The following is a 12390-nucleotide window of genomic DNA, read 5'->3' on the forward strand; positions in this document are numbered from 1 at the left end:
CAAGTTACTAAACTTGATAAGCGATCAGACTAAGAATTCAAAAGCAAGGCTTTACTGGGACATGTGACAAGTAACAGGTTCCCTTGCTCCCTCGTGGAGGAGGAGAGCAGGCTGATTCCTTAAATGAGGTGAGAAGAGGGGCACCTGAGCTGTGGCCTAGTGGTCTCCCCACCCCTTCGGTGGTGGTGTGTGCAGGAATCACCGGCAGTACCCTGCTCTTGCTCCCTGCACTCAGAAGCGGCAGTTGGTTTGTGGCCTTTTTGTATCTTTTTGTTCATGATTGCCCCAACTGAGCATGTGTGCAGTTATTTTTAGTCCCTTATAGTTTTCTTTGTATTCCGTTGCTCAAGGTGACTTTGCCCAGGTACAGACACTCCGGTAAAGAGGTCCATGTTCCAGCCTATCTCACATTCACAAAAACTTCCTTATGATTACTTTGTTTAGGACTTCTACAATCATACTTTTTTTTTTGTCTTTTGTCTTTTTAGGGCCGCACCCTCGGCATATGGAGGTTCCCAGGCTAGGGGCTGAATTGGAGCTGTAGTTGCCAGCCTACGCCACAGCCACAGCCATGCCAGATCCAAGCAGAGTCTGCAACCTACACAACAGCTCATGGCAACGCCAGGTCCTTAACCCACTGAGCAAGGTCAGGGATCAAACCTGTGTCCTCATGGATGCTAGTCAGTTTTGTTTTCACTGAGCCACAATGGGAACTCCACAATCATACTTTTTTGTTGTTGTTGTGACCGTGATGTATTGTGTTCTGAGAGTGATGAGCCAAAGCTCCTATTATTGGTGTGTTTCTATTTCTCTTTGCATCTCCTAGTTTCTGCTTGGTCAAAGTGGCCGCTTCTTATTTGGTGAATAGTTAATATTTATATATTCATTGTGAGTTGTGGCCTTTAGTGTTAGGAAGCATCCTCCTTTGTTTTGCGTGACGCCTTTGGGCCTGAATTTGGACCTGTCTGATACCAAGATGGTGGTGATCTCTGATTTCTTGTCTGCACAGGCTGGCTGTTCCTTTGCCCAGTCCTTTGTTGCTGTTGTAAAGACTAATAAGAACAACTGTAGCAACAAAACTTCCTTACTTTAGCAGCAGGAGCCCCAGGTAATCATGCGTCCACTGGACTCCAGAGCCCAAAGTGCCCATATCTGGCTCCAAAGTGTGAGTGTGACAGCTCTGCCCTTCCAGCCCCTCCCCTACTAAAGGTCCAGTTTTCCAGCATGTATAAGTCTTGGACCAGGCAGAAGACCTGCCTCTTCCTTTGTTTTTAGCTATTTTGTGTTTTGTTTCTTTTCTTTTTTTCTTTTTAGGACCGCACCCGTGCCATATGGGGTCGAGTCGGAGCTACAGCTGTCAGCCTTACACCACAGCCACAGCAAGTCAGGATCTGAGCCACATCTGTGACCTATGCCTCATCTTGCGGCAGTGGTTGACCCTTATCCCACTGAGCGAGGCCAGGGATTGAAACTGCATCCTCGTGGATACCAGTTGAGTTCTTAACTCGATCAGCCAAAATAGGAACTCCATTTTTTTGAATTTATTTTTTTATTATGTATAGTTGTGTGTAGTTGACACACTGATTAACGTGTCAGTTTCTGCAGTGTAGCAAAGCGACTCAGTCATAAATATATATACACATTCTTTTTCTTATATTATCTTCCATCATGATCTATCCATTTTTAGTTATTTTGAATCATTTTGTTTTAGGTATGCCTCCTGTGACAGCATAGCACTAAGCTTTACTTTGTGTGCTAATCTGAAAATCTTTTTCCAATAGGTGAATTAAACCTAATTACATTTAATGATATCAGGGCTATGTTTGTTTTCAGACCTGTCATTTTATGTCGTATTTACTTTCCGTATTTGTCATAATTATTGGTTCCTTCACAATGTATTATTTTGGGTACTTTGAAAACACATGTATTGGAGTTCCCGTCGTGGCGCAGTGGTTAACGAATCCGACTAGGAACCATGAGGTTGTGCTCAGTGGGCTAACGATCCGGCGTTGCCGTGAGCTGTGGTGTAGGTTGCAGATGCGGCTCGGATCCCGCGTTGCTGTGGCTCTGGCGTAGGCCGGTGGCTACAGCTCCGATTCAACCCCTAGCCTGGGAACCTCCATATGCCGTGGGAGCGGCCCAAGAAATAGCAACAACAACAACAAAAAAGACAAAAAACCCACCCCCCCCCCCCAAAAAAAACCACGTGTATGAGGAGTTCCCACTGTGGTTCAGTGAGTTAAGAACCTGACATATCCTACAGGGAACTATATCTAGTCACTTGTGATGGAGCATGACGGAGGACAATGTGAGAAAAAAGAATGACTATATCTATGTATTACTGGGTCACTTTGCTGTACAGCAGAAATTGACAGAACATTATAAATCAACTGTCATAAAATTTTTTTTTTGTCTTTTGTCTTTTTTGTTGTTGCTATTTCTTGGACCGCTCCCGCGGCATATGGAGGTTCCCAGGCCAGGGGTCTAATCGGGAGCTGTAGCCACTGGCCTACGCCAGAGCCACAGCAACGCGGGATCCGAGCCGCGTCTGCAACCTACACCACAGCTCACGGCAACGCCGGATCGTTAACCCACTGAGCAAGGGCAGGCACCGAACCCGCAACCTCATGGTTCCTAGTCGGATTCGTTAACCACTGCACCACAACGGGAACTCCAAAATTTTTTTAAAAAAAGAACCTGACACAGTGTTTGTGAGGATGTGGGTTTGACCCCTGGCCTCTCTCTGTGGGTTACAGATCCAGCATTTCTGAAAGCTGTGGTGTAGGTTGCAGATGTGGCTAGGATCCTGTGTTGCTGTGGCTGTGCTATAGGCTGGCAGCTGCAGCTCCAATTCACCCCCTAGCCTGGGAACTTCCATATGCCCTAGGTACGGCCCTAAAAATATAAAGTAAAAAAAAATGCAAGTGTGAATATTTAGCAAAATATATATTTTTATTTTGGTGATTTCCTCTATACTAACATATTTATATAAAGCCCTTAGTCCTCTTTTTATCTTCTTACTATTTTATTTTATTTTTTTGTCTTTTTGTCATTTTTTGTGCCGCTCCCATGGCATATGGTGGCTCCCAGGCTAGGGGTTGAATTGGAGCTGTAGCTCCTGGCCTATACCAGGGCCACAGCAACGCAGGATCCGAGCTGTGTCTGCAAACCACACCACAGCTCACGGCAATGCTGGATCCTTAACCCACTGAGCAAGGCCAGGGATGGAACCCACAACCTCATGGTTCCTAGTCAGATTTGTTAACCACTGTGCCATGATGGGAACTCCCCTCTAAATGAAGGCTTGTGGCAACACCCTATGTTGTCAGATGATACTTAGCATTTTTTAGCAATAAAGAATTTTATTTATTTTATTTATGCTAGACTATAGTTGATTTACAGTGTTGTGTCAATTTCTGCTGTACAGCATACAGACCCAGATATATATACATATATATATGTGTGTATATATGTATATACACTATATATACATATAGTATGTAAATGTCTTTATATAGGAGATAAAGAATAGTATGTAAAGACATTTGGCAAAGACTTTACATGTGAAGACACTTACATACTATTCTTTATCTCCATCTTCATTTTAGATTTCGATAAAAACAATTCTCAGTAACAGTCATACCAGCCCTTTTGCCAAAGATTCCCAGTGATCACCTGGATGGATGAAACTTGTCCTCCCATTAGATTTTTTTTTGGCTGCAATGTGCAGCGGCTTGATGTGGGAGGTCTGTTCCCAGACCAGGGATGGAACCTTGGCGATGGCAGTGAAAGTGCCAAATTCTAACCACTAGACCACCAGGGAACTCCCCTATTAGATTTTTGAGGATAGGCTCCTGAGTAAAATATTCCTGAGTTCTTAAATATTTAATACTGTGTTTTCAGTCTTGATGCTTAAAAATCACTGTATATACAACGCTTGGCTGGTACTTTCCCCCCTTCGGTTTATTGAAATATCGCTTCGTTCTTGTTTTGCTTTGTGTGTTGCTATTAAGAAATCTAATAACAACCTGATTTTCTTTCCTTATACCCGATTTAATTTTTAACCCAGAAGCCCAGAGAATGTTTTCTTTTTCTTTAAAATATAATTCTACTGGGATGTAGCTCAGAGTTGGCTATTCCAAGATAGTCTCCCCAGGAACATGGGTGGGGCTTTCCATATATAGCTTAAAAAGTTTCTTTTAGTTCTAGAAGCTTTTATTAGAGTGTACCTATAAATATCAATTCTGTCCCATTTATTTCTATTTCCTTCTTCAGGGACTCCTACTGAAGATAAAATTGGTTTATCCTTGTCTTCTATGCTTATCCTTCTTACCTCTTCATTTCATTTTTGTTTTCTTAAATGCTGTAGATTTCTTCCTCTATACCCTTTGTTATTCTCTCTGTGTCTATTAGCCCTTGGACACTTTTCAGTCTTAATTTCTAAGCTATGTCTTTTTTTGGTAAGTGCTATTTCACTTCTTCCTGTTATATGTCCATTTGTATTTCAAGTTTTTGTACTTATTTATGTTGTACTGTAATATTAGCAATTGTCTTTTAATTGTATTTAATTAATATTGGAGTGATTTTTATTTTAAAAATTTATTTTAATTTTTTTGGCCATGCCTATGGCATGTGGAAGTTCCCCAGCCAGGGACTGAACCCATGCCACAGCAGTGACAATGCTGGATCCTTAACCTGCTGAGCCACCAGGGGACTCCTGGCATGCTTTTTCATTTTTATAGGTTTTTAGTGTGGTGACCTTTTGACAGATAATAGAGTTGTAGCCTCTCTTACTTCTGACGTCTGCCCCCCTTGTGGCTGAAGTCGGTGTGGGAGGCTTGCCGTAGGCTTCTGATGGGAGGGGCTGACGCCTGCCCCCTGGTAGGTGGAGCTGATTCTAATCCCTCTGGTGGGTGGGGCTTAGTCTTTGGATGGGCTGAGAGGCAGCTGTGTGCCCGAGGGGTCTTTAGTAGCCTGTTTACTGAGGGGCTGGGCTGTGATCCCACCTGGGTTGTTGTTTGCCCCGGGGCTTCTGAGGCTGACTAATGGGTGGGGCCAAGTTTTCCCAAAATGGCCCCCTCCAGAGAAAGGCAGCTGCTGAATATTCCCAAGAGCTTTGCTTTCAGTGTCCGTCCCTCACAACAAGCCACATTCACCTCTGTTTTTCTAGGATGTCCTCCAAGAACTGCAGTCAGATTTGACCCAGATTCCTATGGAGACCTCATTCTGCCCTGGGACCCAGTGCATCTGAAAGTCTGTGTGCACCTTTTAAGAATGGGGTCTCCATTTCCCCCAGACCCGTGGAGCTCCTGCGCACAAGCCCCACTGGCCTTCAATACCAGATGCTCCGGGGCTCTTTCTCCCAGGGCCAGATCCCCACACATGAGAGTTTGATGTGGGGCTGGGAACTCTCACTCATGTAGGTGCGTCTCTGTGAACCAGTTAGTTTCCAGTCTGTGGGGCTTCCCACCCAGGAGGTATGGGGTTGTTTATATTGCAAAATCGCCCCTCCTACCTCTTGATGTGGCTTCTTTTTCTTCTGGAGTAGGATATCTTTTTTAACGTTTCCGGTACATTTGGGTGAAGAGTGCTCAGCCTTTAGTTGTGAATTGTGTTGTTTTTAGGAGAGAAGTTGAGCTCCAGTCCTTCTATTCCGCCATCTTAATCCCATCTCAAGCTGCCGAAAGAGCCTTCTGTGCTTAAAGATGGTGTTTCCGACAGCAAATGGGGTGAGGCTGCAAAACCGGTCCTTGCTCTCTCAGCTCATTCAATCAGTCCAGCACCGTTTCAGGTGGCGCTTTGATATCATTTGGCCTCGAAGGCCATAAGCTTGCTGATTATGTACTGCATCACTGCAGTGGGTTCCTGGACTTGACACCCTGACACCCTATACATTCCTCTTTATATTCTTTTCCATTATGATTTATCTCAGGATATTCACTATAGGTCCCTGACCTTGTTATTTATTCCTTACATATGTAATAGTCCGCACCTACTAACCCCAAACTCCCAGTCCCTCACCTCACCCTCTTGGCAACCACAAGTCTGTTCTCTGACAGGTGAGTTTGTTTCTGTTTTGTCAATAGGTTCATTTGTGTCACATTTTAGATTCCACATAAGTGATATCACGTGGTATTTGTCTTTCTCTTTCTGACTTACTTCTCTTAGTATAATAATCTCTAGTTGCATCCATGTTGCTATGAATATCATTTCATTCTTTTTTATGGCTGAGTAGTATTCCATTATATATATATATATATATATATATATACACACATATACCATATCTTCTTAACCCAGTCATCTGCTGATGGACATTTAGGTTGTTCCCATGTCTTGGCTATTGTGCATAATGCTGCTGTGAACAGAGATGTGTATGTATCTTTTTGAATTATAGTTTTGTTCAGATGTATGGCCTGGAGTGGGATTCCTGGATCATATGCTAACTCTTTTTCATAGTGGCTGTACCAACTTACATTCCTGCCATTTGTTGGAATGATTAAAAAAAATCTTTTCTTTTGTTTATTTTTTGGGGGAGCATTTTCACTAGCTAAGATATTTTACTACTGATTTTCTGTTTTCTTCTCCTAGAAACGTTGTAGATATATTGAGTGTCCTTTTTCCGTCCATGATAAAATAAATCTGTAAAGTTTTCCTAAACCAGCAATAACAGGTGATCTTACTGGAGTGAGCCATGGAGGGATTTCTTATTTGATTTCTTGATTCAAAGGTACTCTCTCTCTTTTTTTAATAGCCAGCCCACCATGGTGGTGCCTGAGGCAGGGCCGGGGCCACTATATACCAGCCACCCTCCCTGCCCACAGCCTGTGCACCCAAAGGCACTGTCTTCTTTTGGTGTTGGGTAATCTTTCTTTTTGTCTTTTCTAGGGCCATACCCATGGCATATGAGGTTCCCAGGCTAGGGGTTGAATGGGAGCTGTAGATGCTGGCCTACACCAGAGCCACAGCAACGCCAGATCTGAGCTGTGTCTGCAACCTACACCACAGAGTGCGGCAATGCCAGATCCTTAACCCACTGAGCAAGGCCAGGGATCGAACCCGCAACCTCATGGTTCCTAGTCGGATTCGTTAACCACTGAGCCATGACAGGAACTCCATGTTGGGTAATCTTACAGGGACCGTGGAGCTTGTCTTACAGGTGCTGTCCTTGTTAGGTCCTTAGGTTTCTGGAAGCTTATCCTAGCCTGATGTTTGAAAGTGCTCCTCACTCTAGAAATCGACAGCAACTTACTGTAATGTGTTTGTATGCTGGGTAAATTTATATTTAAGCTTAGATTTAAAACTTGCTACCTTCCTCTTCTAGCTCCTAATCCAGCAGTTGCCTGTGTTTTGCAATGGTCCACTTCCTGACCCTGGATCCCAACCAAGCTACCTAGTGGGAGGGCTGGGTCTGTCCAGCTGGTTCCCTGTGGTCAGGAAATAAATGCAAGACATTATGTCCCAGATGAAATGCCATTTTTAAAACTGGGAAAGTTCATACAAATCAGGTTATTGAGGTATCTGGGGGCTAATGGGAGCCAGGGAGCCAGGATGCAGAGCAAAAGTGAAGGAGGGGGTGGGTCAGGAACCTAAAGGTAATCTGGATGAATTTTCCTTATAAGATGATGACTCCCACTATATATATGTATTTGTATTTAGAGAGGGAGACTCTTAGTTCTTACCAGTCTTAGGCCACCTGCCCTTTAGGCTGCAATTGTTAGATCCTGACCTCCTCAGTCCAAGCCAAACCCCATCCCCATCCCTGAAGGGGAGCAGCTTCTTTGTCCCCAGGATCCTGCCCTGAGCTATTGGGCATCACAATAATTTTAAAAATTATTTATTATTATTCATGCCATTGTGTGTGTGTGTGTGTGTGTGTGTGTGTATGTGTGCGTGTGTATGTACATATACACTTTTATCCATTCATCTATTGATGAGCACAGATTACTTCTATACCTTGGCTATTGTGAATAATGCTGCAGTGAACATGGGAGTTCAGATAGCGCTTTGAGATAGTGATTTCATTTCACTTGGATATATAGAAGTGGAATTGCTGGATCATATGGTAGTTCTACCTGTAATTTTTTTTTTTTTTTTTTTTGCTTTTTAGGGCTGCACCTGTGGCATATGGAAATTCCCAGGCTAGGGGTCAAATCAGAGCTGCAGCTGCCAGCCTCCACTGCAGTCACGGGCAACACAGGATCTGAGCTCTGTCTGCAACCTACACCATAGCTCACAGCAATGCCGTATCCTTAAACCACTGAGTGAAGCCTGTTGTTGTCCATTGACCAGCTGTTCCAATAGCCAACCGTTCCAAAGATTAAATCCTTGGCATTGCCGTGAGCTGTGGTGTAGGTTGCAGACATGGCTCGGATCCTGTGTTGCTGTGGCTGTGGTGTAGGCCAGCGGCTACAGCTCCGATTGGACCACTAGCCTGGGAACCTCCATATGCCGAGGGAGTGGCCCTAGAAATGGCAAAAAGACCGAAAAAAAAAAAAAAGAGAGAGCGAGAGATTTCCACATTTCCGAGCGTAGCCTTTAGTCCCAAATATGTCTTTCTTCCCCTCCCCCAACAACTGTTTGCCCCCAGCCATGAAAAAGGTGATAAAAATGTAAGAAAACCAATGCAAAAATTTATATTTTATTTGAATTCAAAAAATTTAAAATTGCTTTCAAATTCAGGAAAGTACCATAGTGCAGGGCCCCAGGGGGAAGCCTCATATACAGAGACAGATAAATTAAATGTATATACTGCAGACAAGCCAAGAAGGTGTGTAGATTACATATTTACAGCACTTGATGTTTTCTGAAAACCATATTTATACATTTTATTACATTTACAAAAAAAGGCTTCCACTACCGTTTACCTACAATAATGAAAAAAAAATGTACACCTTTTTTTTCTTTCTTTTTTTTTGGTACTGTACAAACTTTGTATAATAAAAATATATCTCTGTACAAAAGATTTTTTTTTAATTTTTGTTTTACTTTTTTTTTTTCCTCATGGGATGGCGGTGGGTACATGGTATGGATGGTGGGTGAAGGGCCTAGTCTGCCCTGGTTGCTTCCAAGCCTCTGGAGGTGGCATGAAAATGCCAGAGGTGGGGAAGGGTAACGCACAGCAGAGTGCTCCTCGGGCATCTCCTGGGACTTCACAATGGGACACGGGGAGGGACACAGGTGACAGGGCTGGAGGAGGCGTCTGCTGGGTGGTCTCAGAGGAGTGTAATAAGGGGGTGGGGGCAGCCGAAGAGCATCCTGCATTTGCTTCCGGAGAGAGAGAGAGAGAGATGAGCATGAGAGTGGGTTCGTCTGGACTGGTCCTCTCCTGCCAAGCCCAGGGATGCTGGGACCCAGAGTGGGTGTGTGTGGCTGGGCTCCTGCCATGGCCAGTCCCAGGTGCTGGAAAGGGACACCTCTTGCTGGAGCCCATCTTCACGTGAGTCACATCTCATGGTTCCAACTTGGAATTTGCTTACAAACCAGGTGTCCCTGCCACTCCACTCCGTACGTCTCTCTGTGTCATTTTAACACGTGTTCTGAAGCCAGCATGTCAGACAAGCACAGGGGCTTCAGCCCCTGGGGACCTTCCCGAGGACGGACAAAGTGGCTCTAAATGCCACCGTTTGATTCCCAAAGGCGTTTGCTTGTCAGCCAGCGCTTCTATGAAATTCATCAACCACCCGGGCACGGTGATGAAACGTAACGTAAACCAAAGCTACTTGCAGGGAGCAGGAGAGAATGAGACCCCTTCACTCCACTCTTTTGATTCAGGAGCTCCCAGGTCCTGGGTCGGCTCTGTGAGGGGCTGCTGGGAGCCAAGAGGCCAGCACCAGCTCCGGGAAGCCTGGGTTCCTGGGTCCTGGCTCTGACGCTGCCAAGGTGGAGAGAACAGAACCCAGAAGGACACATGGGTCCCCTGCCTGGCCCACCACCCCTGGCCATCATTCTACACAGGGATCTACCTCCTTCGCCTCCTTTTAGACCTGGGTTTCTGGAAGCTGGTGTAGTAGACTCCAGAGTCAGATCCATCTGGGTTTGCAGCCTGACTCCACACTTACTAACTAAAGGCTTGTATTTCTTCACCTTTCTGCTTCTCATCCATCCTGAATAGTATTTCCTACATTCTGGGGTTGCTGTAAGGACTAGAAATGATACACGTAACATGTCAGGCAAAGAGAAGAAACAACATACGGTAGCCGGTATTTTTGCACCCTGGGGTAGGCTTGCTGTCCTGTCCCTTCCAGCGCCTCTCTGATGCCTGCAGACTTGGTGGTGTCCCCGGTCTGGGCCACACACTTGCTTCTGCTCTCTTCAAGCCAAGACTTGACCTTGGCAAGCTCTTGGCCGGCTTCCTGCCCTTACCTCTCCGGATGCGCCCCACTTTTTCAGCGTTGCCTTCAACCTAAAAGGGCTTTGTAATTCACTGGGTTTAGAACTGAATAAAATTATGGCAGAAAAAAATAATTTCCAAATGATTTCTTAAGACTGGCTCCTGCCCTTGGGGTAATCCTTGCCGCCTGCCTGCAGGTGGGACTGCCCACTTGCGGGTGGCTGGTCTCTGCTGCCATCGCCCTGGGGAAGCGTCCTGCTGACACATCCCCCAGGGCCTGACAAGCAGGATGGGCGTGTTGGTTTCCATGCTGATCTGATCGTGCTTCTTCTTCATGACCTCGTCTCTCAGGGTTTGTGGGGAGCAGAGCATGGGGCATCTTGCACACACATTTCTCTTTTTTAAGCTTCTGTGGTCTCTTCTGTTGAATTCAGACAAAGGAGAGGGGTGTGTGTGTGTGTTCAGGCCCATACACACACGTGCACACCCACAAAATCCTTTGCTAGTTTCAGTCCATAGCATCTGCAGCCCTTCTTCCTCTATGGCCCCCAATCAGGGCAGAGTAGGAGTCCTCTCCAGGGTGGCGGGTGCGGGTGGTGGCAGGGCGAAGGCCCAAGTCCCAGCGGTAGCAGACACGGGCGGAGAGACAGACGAGATGGGCACTGGGCACTGTGCTCAGGGGAGCCTACTTCCTGTCCCCTGGAGAACTGGGACCCGACAGATCACACCCGAGTTTGTAAAACAAGGGAGGCAGCAGGTGGGGGCGGGGAGCAGAAGGCAGGAGGAAAGAGGAAAAGCAGAGAAGGAATAAGGAGAGAGAATGAAAGAAAATTAGTTGCCTTGATCTTTTTTCTCTGTCTCTCTCTCTCTCTTTTTTTAATTTTATGGCTGCATCTTCAGCACATGGAAATTTCCAGCCCAGAGACTGAATCCAAGGGGCAGCTGCGACCTACACCACAGCTGCAGCAACACAGGATCCTTTAACCCTCTGTGCTGGGCCTGGAATGGAACCCATGGTCTCCACAGTGACCTGAGCCGATGCAGCTGGATTCCTAACCCACGGCACCACTGCAGGAACTCCGTTGCCTTGGTTTTACTGTTGGCGTTTTACTCTTCTGAGGGTGGGGGTTAGGTAGGAAATACACACAGAAGAATATATATTTTCCCGACGTCATTGTCTTCCCCAGACAGGGCCAACTTACCCGTGAGCCACAGGAGACCTAGTGCCTGGGGCTGCTATACTTTTAGGGGACCAAGAAAATGTTTTTCGTTTCTTCCAAAATCAGAAAGAAAGAAAATGAATACACTAATAATGGCCATGTGGAGTTCCCTGGTGGCTCTGCAGGTTAAGGATCAGGTTACTGCTGTGGTGAGGGTTCTATTCCTGGCCTCGGAACTTCCACATGCTAGAGGAGTGCCCCGCACCTGCCAATGGCCATGCAATAATAAATCTAGCCTGGATTATCTTCATCGTTATAACAACACAGTATCATATTAAATATTTTCTTAAACAGAGGAAGGGATCCGTGAAAGTCACGACCCAGCCCTGCCCCTTGCCCCCAACTCAGTGACCCTATAAGGCCTTGATGACTTCCCTGTGTGGGGTTTATTTTCATTTCAGCTGTTCTTGTTAGGCATCCTTTGAATTTATCACCTTGTCGCTCACTGAAAACGTGCATGTGTCTATTCAGAGTAGTCTTTCCAGTGGCCCCTCCCTGAGCCAAGCTCCAGGCAGGCCGGAGATGGAAGTGAACAGAAGGACCAGCCAGAGAGCCGTGGGCTGGGGGCATATGCTCCCAGGCCCTGGATGCTGGCGAGGAGCAGCATGAGGAGCGCCAACCCCAAAAGACCCAGAGCTGAAACCTTGGGCCTGCAGGTACCTGGGACCCAGCGGAACCCCAGATGTGGAGCAGGGGTGGGGGTAGTGGGTAGGTCCCTGGACGCCCGTGTTTCTTTCCTCTCCTGTCCAATGATTCTGCAACTCAAAGTTCAGAGTCACGACAGATCTCCTGTAAGGCCCGATTTATGTCACCAGAGGGGATTTTACTTTTTTCTTT

General features: G+C 45.9%; 1 protein-coding gene across 1 annotated transcript in view; it reads right to left on the reverse strand.

Annotated features, from left to right (window-relative positions):
* Positions 1-8959: 8959 nt before the first annotated feature.
* CSMD2 (CUB and Sushi multiple domains 2) overlaps positions 8960-12390 on the reverse strand; it is a 648967-nt gene continuing 645536 nt past the window's right edge. The window contains exon 71 of the mRNA XM_047793175.1: positions 8960-11040. The gene's annotated coding sequence lies outside the window, so the exon portion shown is untranslated. The remainder of the gene's footprint in view (positions 11041-12390) is intronic.

This window comes from Phacochoerus africanus, chromosome 8, assembly GCF_016906955.1.
Source record: "Phacochoerus africanus isolate WHEZ1 chromosome 8, ROS_Pafr_v1, whole genome shotgun sequence".
Lineage (NCBI taxonomy): Eukaryota > Metazoa > Chordata > Mammalia > Artiodactyla > Suidae > Phacochoerus > Phacochoerus africanus.